At 41.7% G+C, this 12,257-nt stretch overlaps 1 protein-coding gene across 2 annotated transcripts in view; it reads right to left on the bottom strand.

Annotated features, from left to right (window-relative positions):
• ZNF652 (zinc finger protein 652) overlaps nt 1-12,257 on the bottom strand; it is a 51,849-nt gene that overhangs the window by 22,959 nt on the left and 16,633 nt on the right. The window contains exon 1 of one of the 2 annotated variants that reach the window (XM_038385649.2): nt 10,446-10,805. The exons of the other annotated variant lie outside the window; for it this stretch is intronic. The gene's annotated coding sequence lies outside the window, so the exon portion shown is untranslated. Of the gene's footprint in view, nt 1-10,445; nt 10,806-12,257 lie in introns of those variants that run through there. 2 annotated transcript variants of the gene reach the window in all.

Here is a 12,257-nt window from a genome sequence, read left to right as displayed (position 1 = left end):
ACATTGAAAAAATTCTGAATTCAACTGTCCTGTCTTGTGATTTTACTTCTACAATTTCCCACTATTTGACGGAACAAACAATGACAATCTCCTTCAAAAGCAGACTGGAGACAGAAATGTGGATTTTCAACTTTAAATGCAAAAAAAAAAAAAAAAAAGAGTAGAGAATTTAAGATTTTGTTCTAATCACATTTCAGACCTTCTTTTTCTGGGCCCCAATTATGATCTTTGTCTTTGGGATCAATCACGTTAGCTAAATAATAAAGAAGGACCATACCTACTTTTCTTCTTGTATGGTTCCAGTTCTTTGCCATTAATTAGATCAAGCCAGATTTCCACCGAGACTTGAGAAAGAAGTGTTATCAGGCTATAATTTGTTACGTCCCACTGAAACCTCATCCAGTTAAGTTTAGTGCTTCTCTGAAGTCCCTTGTTGTATAAAAGAGATGCTATATTTTGACCAAAGTCCTCTTCAACACTCTTATGGCAGCTGGATACAAACGCACGGTATTCCTTAGATTTCACCAAAAAATGGGACATCAAAAAAAAAAAAAAGCAATGAAATTATCTTTAAGCCCATGAGTGGTTGAGAATTTTTTTTTTTTTTTTTTTTTTTTTTTTGAGTTTCCACAATGTGTTTCAGGTCTGTATTAGTATTACTTCATTCACAGGGCTTAAAGAGCATACTGGACACTGAAACACATCTGATGAAATGGGTTTTAGCCCACGAAAGCTTATGCCCAAATAAATTTATTAGTCTCTAAGGTGCCACAAGTATTCCTAGTTGTTTTTGCTAATACAGACTAACATGGCTACCACTCTGAAAACTGAAACATCAGACAGCTAAGATAAGTGCTCCTGAGAAGACTGTCTTCTTCATTTCAATGCTTTTATATAAGAAAGTGTCACATACCTCCTTTTTCATACTTTTCTCCAAAATTTTGGATGCTATGTGAGCAACTTGGACACAATATTGTTTTCAGATATATAATTAATAGCATTGCATATGTGCACATTTCTCCCCTCTATGGCTGCTTGTACTCATTTACTGGGTCATTTCTCCAGAGTATATCCTGAGCAAAGTGCTTCAATTATTTCTTTAAAACACTCATTTTGTGTTACGCTGAAAGCAACACTACTAGCACAGAAGAAGGTTGCAACTTTATCTAGTTTAAGTCTCTGCCTTTCAGTTGTTTTTACAACAAAACTATTGATTGATATTTGCCATTTGTGAAGCATCACAAACACTGACTGCTCCTTAATGAATCTGATGTTGAAGAGCTTTAATGTGGCTTGAGTAGTAGCGGCAGAGTGCTGGGAGAGAGCTTTCCCAGCACTCTAAAAATACCACCTCCACAAGGGGCGCAGCTATCAGCGCTGGTGCACTGTCTATACTGGTGCTTTACAGCACTGAAATTTGCTGCGTTTGGGGGTGTGTGTGTGTGTGTGTGTGTGTGTGTGTGTGTGTGTGTTTCACACCCGAGCGAGAAAGTTGCAGCGCCAGTGTAGACAAGCCCTTAGTTTCCCCATGTAGACAGCCCTAAGATGGATAGGCCTTTAACACCACATGGTGGGCCAGAATGGGGGTGGTTTCATTTGGAAGGACTTACTTTCTATAAATGCTCTCCTAGGAATCACCTTAATTAAAAGGTTAAAAAGAGTTTTGTTGTTTGACTATAAATTTTTTTTGTCAATTATCCTAAATCATTCATCCTAGCAGGTAATGTGCCCCAATACCAACCATCCACCATCCCAACTTAAATCAAAATCTTTACTGTGAGTCCATTATGATGAGGACTCACTCCACCCGAGCATTTGTCTTAACTCATCCCTCCTAGGTTGACAAAACCATCAGACTTTTTTGTTTTGTTTTTTTAAGACATTTTGACTCACTGCCAGCCTATTAACTGCTGTTTTATAAATTAAAATGTTTTAATAAATTAAACATTTCAAATTTGCTGAGTGCAATAAAAGGTAAAAGTTTGCACTAAAATATGAAGCTCTTTCTGAGCTTTGTGGAAGCGTGCATTTAAAACCAACTTTATTTTTTAAACTTATTGCTTTAGAATTTTGAAATATGCCACCAGATCATGGAGTTAAATGTGCTCCCCTGTTCAATAGAGCCTTATACAATAGTAAGCTCTTCACACACCATATCCACATGCAAAATTGCTTGCAATGGGTGCATAACTGTTATGCACAGATGGAACCACATTTGCTTGGAACGCAACTCACCATCATTAATCTTACACTGAGTCAACTCTGCACCACTATAGTAATAGTGTAGAAAAAGGCTTTGCAATTAATTAATTCTTTTAAAAATCCCCTCCCATCGCCACCACCAATATAGATTACACCAGTTTGGAGTTTTAGTTTAGATCTGCTGTCAGCATTTTAAACCATTAGGTCCCTGAACCCTGCTCAGAGCAAGTCTAGCCAACATGGTGATTAAGATTTAAGTGGCTGTGTCTCTATGCTAGCACTACCACCTGTGGAACTGCACCCACAATAGCAATGGTGGAAAGTTTTTAAGAAAAGAAGTTTAGAGTTGACAAGTTCTAAACGTGCTGATGCTACTGTCTCAGGTAGGTCTGCTTGCACAGTCTCTCAATGCTCCTGCAAACTTTCAATGATCTCCTATGTTCCTAATGACTGTACTTTGTTTTGACCTGCTGAAGCTTCTGTAATTTTATGGATACCAAGTTTGCTTTACAAGATAAAATGCATGTAAACTTAAGTCTTTTCTTGTTTCAACAAAGAACATGTTCATGCATTATGAAACTTCTAACATTTACTCTCACAAAACACATTTTATATAGTAAAAATGTTATACAGTTCACATCTCAAAATTTTTTTGGTACAACACCTCTCCAGCCACATATTGCCATTCCTACAAAACTGTACTTTTCAAACCTGTGCTGGAAACTATGGGTTAGGTACTCAGAATGCATTAGTACTGCAGCAGTTGGAGGGAGTGCTATATCTGGACATGCTGAACAGGTCTACATCAGCCACGATGGCCAGTGCAGACACACTGTACCATTAAAATAGTTCATGTCAACCTTCTTTTTTTGGACTGATGCAAGAGCCACTGCTATACAGGGTTCTTGGATTCTATTCCAAGTTCTTCCACGAACTCATGCCGTGAGGCTGGGCAACTCACCTCCCCTTTGTGCAAGATAAGGATATCACACACCTAAGGTTTTCCATCATTGTAGTACTGCAAACCTAACTCATGGGGTGAGGAGGCTTACATTCATGTTTGCAAAGTGCCTTCACATAACTGGACTAAAGCGCCTGTATGAGCAAACAATACTCCTGTTACTGGTTCTGGAAGCCCATATAATGAAGAGATGTGATCTCCTAAAATGACCGATTTGCTTAGGTGGGTGTAACCAGACCAGACAATCTCCAACGAGATAGCAAGGAGAGAGAAGTAGCACCATAACAAATCCTAGGATGCTTCATGAGAGCTGAAGCAGAGAAACACACTTTTTCCAGAGCTTGAAAAATTCATCTGTCTGTGGCAAATAGGAATCTCTCTCAGACAAATGCCAGCCACCAGCTTATGCATAACCTATGCTTTCATTTTAAAGTAATATATTTCAAGCTCTTATAATTACAAAAACAACCTTCAGCTACTATTCATAGCTTTGGCAAACCCAGAGTGAAACTGCAGGTAGCAATGGAAGTATCAAAATTCAGATTTACATCTTGGAAAAGCTATGAATAGCTGTAGAGGTGGGCTGAAGAGATATTTACTGGGGACATGGACCCAAATCAGAGGTTTGACGATGGCTACATTGGAAACACCAGCCTTGCAACAGACCAGGATTTCTAGTGTGAGAATAGTGGAACAGAAAAAGGTTAGAGAACGTTAAACTGATAAACTGCCAATAAGAACAATCCCAGTATTCTCCTCTTTCCCAATAGTCAGAGGTTTGTGGATGAGGAGGGATGGCTGAGAGACAGTGGGGAACTTTGACTTCATCTAGTTCTTTGGATTTTACATGTTTGGATGGGAGGATGAATAGAAGTGAGGATGGGAGAGTGGCTAAATGCACAAATGGATGTCTGTGGGAGAGATTATTTTTACTTATTTTAAATCACCCATAAATTGGCTCAGTTTACAGAAGATACATAAGATCAGGAACCTGTCTTCAAAGAAAGGTAAAAGTTAGAAAAGAAGTAAGGAAGAGAAAAAGATTGATTTGGGGAGAAGTAGGAGAAATGGAAAAATAGAGAAGGAAGTGGAGAACAAAAAGTAGAGAAAGAAAACAGATAAGGGCATGCAAAACAAAAAGATTTCAGATATGACTGAGGTACATTTTAAGGAAACACAAAGATAAGAAGTTACAATTAATAGCACACAATTTGTTCCATATCTTCAAAATGCAGGAGCCATGGCTTACAGGCAGATAGGCATAGCATGATAGCAGAGGTGGGGTTTTTTACCCTAACTAGGTTTAATCCTTACACTAGATTGAAGACCTGCACATTTCAAAAACCAGACAAACTAGAGCAGTGGTTCTCATCTAGATATTTGCCTAGTTTTACAAGAGGCTACATAAAAAGCACTAGCGAAGTCAATACAAACTAAAATTTCATACAATGACTTGTTTATACTGCTCTATACACCGAAACACAAGTACAATATTTATTTACCAGTCGATTTTATAATTATATGGTAAAAATGAGAAAAAGCAATTTTTAGGTACTGGTGTGCGGTGACATTTTTGTATTTTTATGCCTGATTTTGTAAGCAAGTAGTTTTTAAAGGGAGGTGAACCTTGGGATACAGTCATCTGGAAAAGATGAGAGTCCTGAACTAGAGGGCCATAGCAGCCATTTTTGCCACTACATGACATGGGTAAGGAAAAGTTATTGCTATGTAATTTGGTCCCTGTCTCCAACTCCAAAAATCACTTCTCTGAACAAGAGGTTGTCTTTTTACAGCATAAGTTTACTGAAAGTCATGTACATTGAAGGCCAATCCCATTCTAGTGCATGTCTCCAGAAAAGTATTAACAACAGTGATCTGGATCCAAGTGCAATGCTATATTACAGGAAATCTAGGTGCATTACTGGTAGCAGATGCCATCCTATTGTGAATTGAGGTTGCAACCAATCGTATTATCCATGTGCCAATCCTTTCCCAATGTAAATCTTTAGGAAACCCAGATACGTTCACAGATTTGGTCACAGTGAAAGAATAGGGAACCCAGAGAGGAGATGATAGTAAACTGATCCCATCAAGAAATCTATAAGAAATCCTAATTAAATTAGGTTCCTTCACTGAGTTAAACTGTAGCTGCACCCCTCGATCCACCAAGACTGAAAAACAAGAGGAATTAGTTGGAGTAAGGGATACATAATGGAATTTGTATTTTATGAAATGATCCAACTTGCAAGGAATAAGCAAAAAACAAAGTGTGTAGGAAGGAGAGTTATTAAAGTTACTGCTTAAAAAACCCCAGCTTGCTTGATTTTTTTTAAATGCAAGCTGCAAAGAACATTCACCTTTAGCTGAAATCCTAAATATGAGTATTCTGTAGATGTCGAACACAACTATAGTGATGCTAACAGGACTGTCAGCCTTTATCAATCAGATTAACATACAGTAAATGTCCAATCTCTCTGCTGATTTAATCTGCTGCCTACATTAACCACTAAAATTCACACTAGGCCTGCCATATGATCTGACTTCAGAAACAGCATTCATTGAGACATTAAAGTCTTACAACGCCCTTTCACCACAAACTCTGAGCAGGTTTAAATAAGCAATGCCTCTGAGTAAGTGTAGCATTTGGAGCAGATTTTTATTGTCTTCATCAAAACCGGCCAGCCACAGTGCAACCAAAGTTCCAATAAGCCCTCTGCATCTGCAAGATTCAGCTATGTTCCAAGTCAAATATTTCCATCTTATTGTGTACAACATTCAAACAAATGAAGGTATGCAGATCATAGAATGCTAGCCCATAAATTTCCAACCATAAAACCTACAGCCTGAAAAAAGTTAAGCAGATCTGTACTCTTATACTACTTGATTACCTGTCTCCATGATGTCTCTCTAGCTTGGTTACCACCTCAGATATTCCTTTAAAAATAACACACTAAAAAGAAGTTTTCAGTATTTGGAAAAGAATGAAACTGCTTGACAGGTTTAATATCAGCTGACAGCGAGGAACCCAATACAGTTGACACAAGAACTCAAATCTCCTTGTCAAGGAAAGTATAGTAGTCATCCTCAATTCTAAAGGCTTATAGTATATTTTTTAAGTACACATTTTTGGCAGCCTCTCAAACATTCAGCACAGATTAGAGCAAGGGTGCTTTTAGATGTTTTTGCAACTATATAGAGAAAACTTTTTTGAAACTTCATAATTGCATGTTAATTTAGTACTAAATCATTTTTTGCACTGTAGCAACAAGAAGCAAGCCCACTACTGAACTCTTTCCTATATTCCATTTTTAACACACTTTCCCACAAAAATAATCAAATTTCCAAATAGGAGTAGGAGTAAAACTGCAAGCAAGAACTCCAGAAACTCTGAACGTAGCTCTGGTTGCAGCAGTTTGCAAAGCTTAGGATGGCTAAAATCTGAGTGCTTCTCCTGAGAGAAAACTATTGGTCTGAAACCTCCTTAGGGAAAAGTGTCTGAAAGTGTCAAGGAAACTAATGCAAGCTGTTTGTACTAATGAGTTTGAGCTGCTGGCACCACAGCTACCTCAAGAGTTTCACTCCCTCTGCAATTGTCCTCCAGCAGGGTGGAGTGATATAAATCACTTAGTTTTATGAAGCCTCAAAACAATTTGAACATTTGTACTATTTCACATTTAGAAGATTAGAATTTAAAATGAACTAAATTACAAAGGTTTTCTTTTTTAAAAGAACATTACTGTTAGGGTAATTTATTTTAATTTTTACAAAATTGCAGAACTTGATCCTGCAAATACTTAAGGAGATCAGTAACTTTACTGACATGAACTCACTTAAAATTAAGCATGTACACAAGTATTTGCAGTACGAGACAAAAGCAGTATTTGTATTAAATATTTAGAGGTATAAAATTTGTTACTTCAAAACAAACAACAACAATGTTGTTAATGAAAAGTTATTTAAACTTACAATACAATAAAGTTAATGAGCTTTTTATATATATACACAAATAAAAAAAAATCTAAAGCTAGGATCCTAAATCCATATTTAAGGCATTTAAGGGTAGGATATTCTAAAGCACCTATGTAATTCAGGAGTATAAATACCAGTGACTTCAAACCCTGATGGAGAAATATTAGCATGGTTGAAATATTTTAGCATTCCTGACTTATAAAAGTTCAATATAACCAAAGATGGCACAGGCTGCAATTACAGTATGGGGTATTTGCTTATCAATTCTGTGATTGAATGTGTGTTCTTACAGTAAAGATGTTAAGAATGCACTGGACTTATCTTTTTCAGTATAGATGAACATTTTAAATACGAAGCTCCTTAATGGACAAAATTTCCATGTAAAATCTGAAATTCTACTAACAATTAGGAAGTTAAAGAAACATACAATAATCTACTTTAGTAAGTTAAGATTATAAAATGGGAAGAATGTAAAGAACTAGCAACACAAGTATTTTTTTTTTTAAATTTTAGGGTTTTTTTTTTAAATTATGATTTTATCTAGTTTGTCTTCCAGTACAAGCCAAGCGCTGAATCTCACAGGAAGAGAGCAGTTCTCATAGCAGAACACATTACATGACTAGCTGCTCTGTGTTGTAGGAATTTAAGTAAGTAAATGGTTAGAAAAAGTTCTGTAATATTAACCCAAAGAAGCAGGTTTTCAGAAGAAATTATCTTCTCAACAGGTTGCCACTTCTTTGCCCCTACAAAAGAAATTTAACATAACAGGAACAATAGGCTTGCTTTTTGTACAGGCATATTATGGCACTAGTATATACAGTGCTAAATAAACATGGGTCATTTCTGGCATGCAGTTTTGAAATCACCTAAAACATTTCTATCCCTGTCTCAGAAATATGCTGTCTGCATGCTACTCTTCAATTAAACATTCATATATAAAACATGATACTAAGGATGAAAGATGCTCTCTTGTTTACTGAGGTCTATCCAAGTTTAGCTGCATGAGTGTAAAGAATTTTTTCCACCAGCTCTTCCTGAGGCTAACACTACATAAGCTCCCCTTGCTCTAAATGGGGAAGAAACTTCCTATATGTATACACACAGAGTTTTCCCCTTTATATGCGATTACTCAACTCTAATTATAGTATGATATTTTCACATTCTCTAACCCTAACATTCAGACAACAAAAGCAGATTCTCCCAGCATCCTATATGTCCAAATTGATATATTACCCTTAAAATCTAGCTAACTTGTTACTAAACTAGAGATATCATGAAAGATGTACTCTCATAGGAAAAATTGAACCTCTGTATTTTCACATTTGTGTCAAACAAAAAAGCAGTACCACTTAACCCATCAGATCATTTAAAATAGGCCAGTGATACAGTACTAGCTTAAAAGTGCAAGCCGAATAGCTTCTGCTAGTGTAAATGACATAAGTCCACGTTATAAAGCTAAACAATTACACAAGCTACTTCATACTACAGCTTTATTTTCATTCTGAACTGACCTTCACAAATATACCAGATCTAGTTTCTTGCAGGTCAGTTCTGAAGTTTGTAGCCAGAGAAACCAAATCACTAGATACAATTCTGAAAAAAACTGAACACAGTGCACTAAAAATTTTACAATAATAAATGCATAAAACCCCTCTCCCCGGCACTGCAAAACTGCATAATTACCAAGTCAATATAATCTAAAGATTTTACATTTTATGATCTCTCAATTGTACACTTCCGATTAGAGTCCTATCCAACATCTGCACCACCCCTGACTTATATTGTCAATATCAGGATCTGAGCGTACACTGTCTATGGCAGGGATTGGGTTCTTCTTTTTTCATACAGCATAGACACACTGTAGGTGTTTGATTAATCACCATAAAATAGACAAAGTATCTTAAGTGGGTGAAAAGGGGAGAGAAAAGACTCTAGAAACAAGGTACCACAGGTTATACTAAACCACATCAGGTGTTTAAAGTGGAAAGGGATGATTTTTTTTAAAACCAAACAGTCCATAAAATGTCACTAAAGATACTAAACTTTTTAAATGAGATTCTCAACCCACCCAATCCTTTTTCCATAACATACTCTATGAGCCCAGAACCCATACCAATGCAATTCAGTGCCAGCATAACAGGGTTACAGAGCTCAACCCAGTGGGCACACAAGGCTAACCTCCACATTAAGACAACGTGAACAAACAAGGCAGGCAGTCAATGTCATGACAAATCAAGGTGCATCAGATCATCTTTCACAAATCAATGCTTGCACATTAGAGCATCTCCTCTATTCAGTGCATACACACACACCCCAGCATCATTCTCCTGATTCATCGCGCATACACCACTGTCAACAAAGCATGTGCCAGTTGTCACTGCCAGAACAATAAAGCTCAGGTCATCCTCTGAAAAAAATGCATATCCCTCAAATCCTCAGTGCACACACTACCTCCCCCAGTCTTCCTTAGATCACTTCTACTATACCCAGACCCATAACCTCAGGCACACTATATTAAAAAAGTGCACCTATAATACTGTCATGCTTAACCATTTCATTCTTACAATGCAGGTACCAAGATATTCACAGAGCCCCGAGCTGCACACAAGACAGCTCCATGCAAACCGAAGCATGCATACTGCACGGTTTGTCCTGGGATCATCAAGGCAATGTGCCTTATGGAGTGATTGAAGAAACTAGAAAACATGGCCCACAGCCCCAGAGTAGGAATCACCAGGGGGAGGAAGAGGAGGGGGAATACATTTCCCCCTCCCGGCATAACAACTCCAGAGCCAGCCCCAGAGGAGGGAAGGGGGATGCATGTAGCAGCCCCCACGCATCCCTGCCGAGCTGGGGCATGCACGCACAGCGGGTGCGCAGCGCGCAGGTGACAGCGGGGAAGAGGTTGCACCCGATCTCTCTATTGCCCCACGCGTATGCCGCCGCCCCAGGGAAGGAGGAAGGCGAGACCCGGGCCCATCAGCGAGTGAAGGGAGGGGATGTGCGGAAACGTAACCCCCACTTGCTCAACGCCAGAGAAGGCTTACCTGCTTCGTGCAACCCAGCCCCCACCTGCCCGGGCTGCAAACAGCTGGTGCAAACCCCCCGTACGACCCCTCTGCCCCCAAGGTGCAGCAGCCGGTGCACGCCCCGCGCACCCCAGGGTGCGGCCCCCACCCCGGGGGGCTTCGGCGGCTGCCGCCTGCCGACTCTGCCCAAGTTCCTTCTCCCCCGAGGCTGGGCCTAGCGCTGCCAGCCAGCTGCCCCCGAGGCCCGACCGGGGTCCCCTGCCGGGCGGGCGGCCCGTACTCACCCAGGCCGAGCCCCTCTGGGCCACCTCCGCCGCCGTCCATGCCGGGCGGTGGAGGGGAGGGGAGGAGAGGGAGGGAGGGGAGGGGGGCGGGCGCCAGGGGCCCTCCCTCCCGCTCAGCCCCCGAAGCCGCCGCGGCGCTCGCGTAGCTGCCGCCTCAGGCCCAGGCCCCGCCGCCGCCGCCGCCGGACGCGGCTCCCGCTCCCCTCAGCCGCCGCCGCCGCCGCAGCGCTACGTGGCCGCCGCAGCCAGTCTCGCGACTCAGGCTCGAGCGCGAGCGATGAGAGGGGAGGGAGGGGAGGGGAGGGGGGAAAAAGGGAGTGAAAGGGAGCGCGCGCGGGGCGCCTCGCGCCGCCGCCTTTTCAGCCTGTCGCGCGCGCTGCCCCATAGGCGGCGGCGGCGGCGAAGGAGGAGGATGGAGTTGGCGCATGCGCCGTAGGGCGGCCCTGTGCTCACTTCTGCCGGCAAGTGAAGTCCAGCTGGAGGGGAGGAAGCGGGTGCAGGGGGTTCGCTGCACACGTGAGAGGCTCGCCCTGGGGGTAAGCTGGGTGTTGAAGAGGGGTAGAAGTCAGTGCTCAGAGAGGGGGGTGGATACTGAGCTCAGCAGGGTGAAGGGGGGATCAGGGGTCATGCTGGGGGGGCGCTCAGGGGGGTGGAGTGGGCGCCAGGCTTTGAAGGGGGATGGGTGCTATACTCAGGGGGTTGGAGTGGGCCCTAAGGTTGGAAGGGGGATGGATGCAATGCTCAGGAAGTTGGAGTGGGTGCCAGGCTTGGAAGGGGGATGGGTGTGGGGCTCAGGGGGTTGGAGTGGGTACCAGCATCGGAAGGGCAGGGCTCAGGGGGTTGGAGTGCGTGCCAAGCATGGAAGGGAGATGAGTATAGGGTTCAGGGGGGTAGGTGCTGAGCGCAGTAGCCTGGAGTGATTGCCTGGCTGTGGAGGAGGGTTGGTGGGCGTAGATCACTGGGTTAATGATTATTGCTAATGATTAACACTCTCGGCACTCTTAAGAAACCTAAAATTACTGTACTATACAACTATCGCAAAGATGCAAAAACCTGCAAGTCTTGCCATCATAAAATCTGGGCCACTGACACCATAGAATCCTGTAGCATGGTTAATAAGGGTAAGTATTAAAGACAGAAGCCACAAAATTGTAAAGTGTTGCATGCAATTGTTGCAAATGCAGCACTGTTTGCAGGCATATGTGATTTCATTTTTCTGGGCTCCCTCTGTTGCTGCATGGAATCCTGCAACCAGTGGGGCCATTGCAAAACTCCAATAAGAACAGATTCAGGCACACTGCTGGCGCCTGCGTGAGCAGTCTCTCCTGCAGCAAGATTAAAAAATAGGTTCTACTGCTTTCTCTCTATGCATGCATTTCTGTGCCCCCATCCTGCCCAGTTACTTCTTAGTATTGGCATGCTTACACATCCTCGAACTTCTTATGCTGGAGAAAGAGGCTAATGCTGACTGATTGCAGCACAGATAAAGCATAGTGTAAATGATCCCAGGCTGTGTAAACCAACCGTTACTCTATTGTCCTCATCTAGGTAATTACAGTAAGATTTCACTTAATTAAAGTCATCTGAGCTGGGCGAGCTGTGGCAATGCTCTGAGAGCTTTGAGGCACTGTGGCTAACACCAACCCACGCATGGATTGTCTTTTGGCTCTGAGTAAAAGTGACTGGGTCCTGGGCTCATTTGCTCTTCAGCAGCATGGGGGTTTATATTCGAAACAGCAGTGATTCCTGTCTGTCAGCTTCACTGAGGGGTGCATGGAAGCATGAACCTCTAGCATAACGCAAATGCTGCCC

This window comes from Dermochelys coriacea, chromosome 27 (assembly GCF_009764565.3).
Source record: "Dermochelys coriacea isolate rDerCor1 chromosome 27, rDerCor1.pri.v4, whole genome shotgun sequence".
Lineage (NCBI taxonomy): Eukaryota > Metazoa > Chordata > Testudines > Dermochelyidae > Dermochelys > Dermochelys coriacea.
The sequence above is the reverse complement of the archived record's forward strand: the minus strand, read 5'-3'. Positions and strand labels throughout refer to the sequence as shown.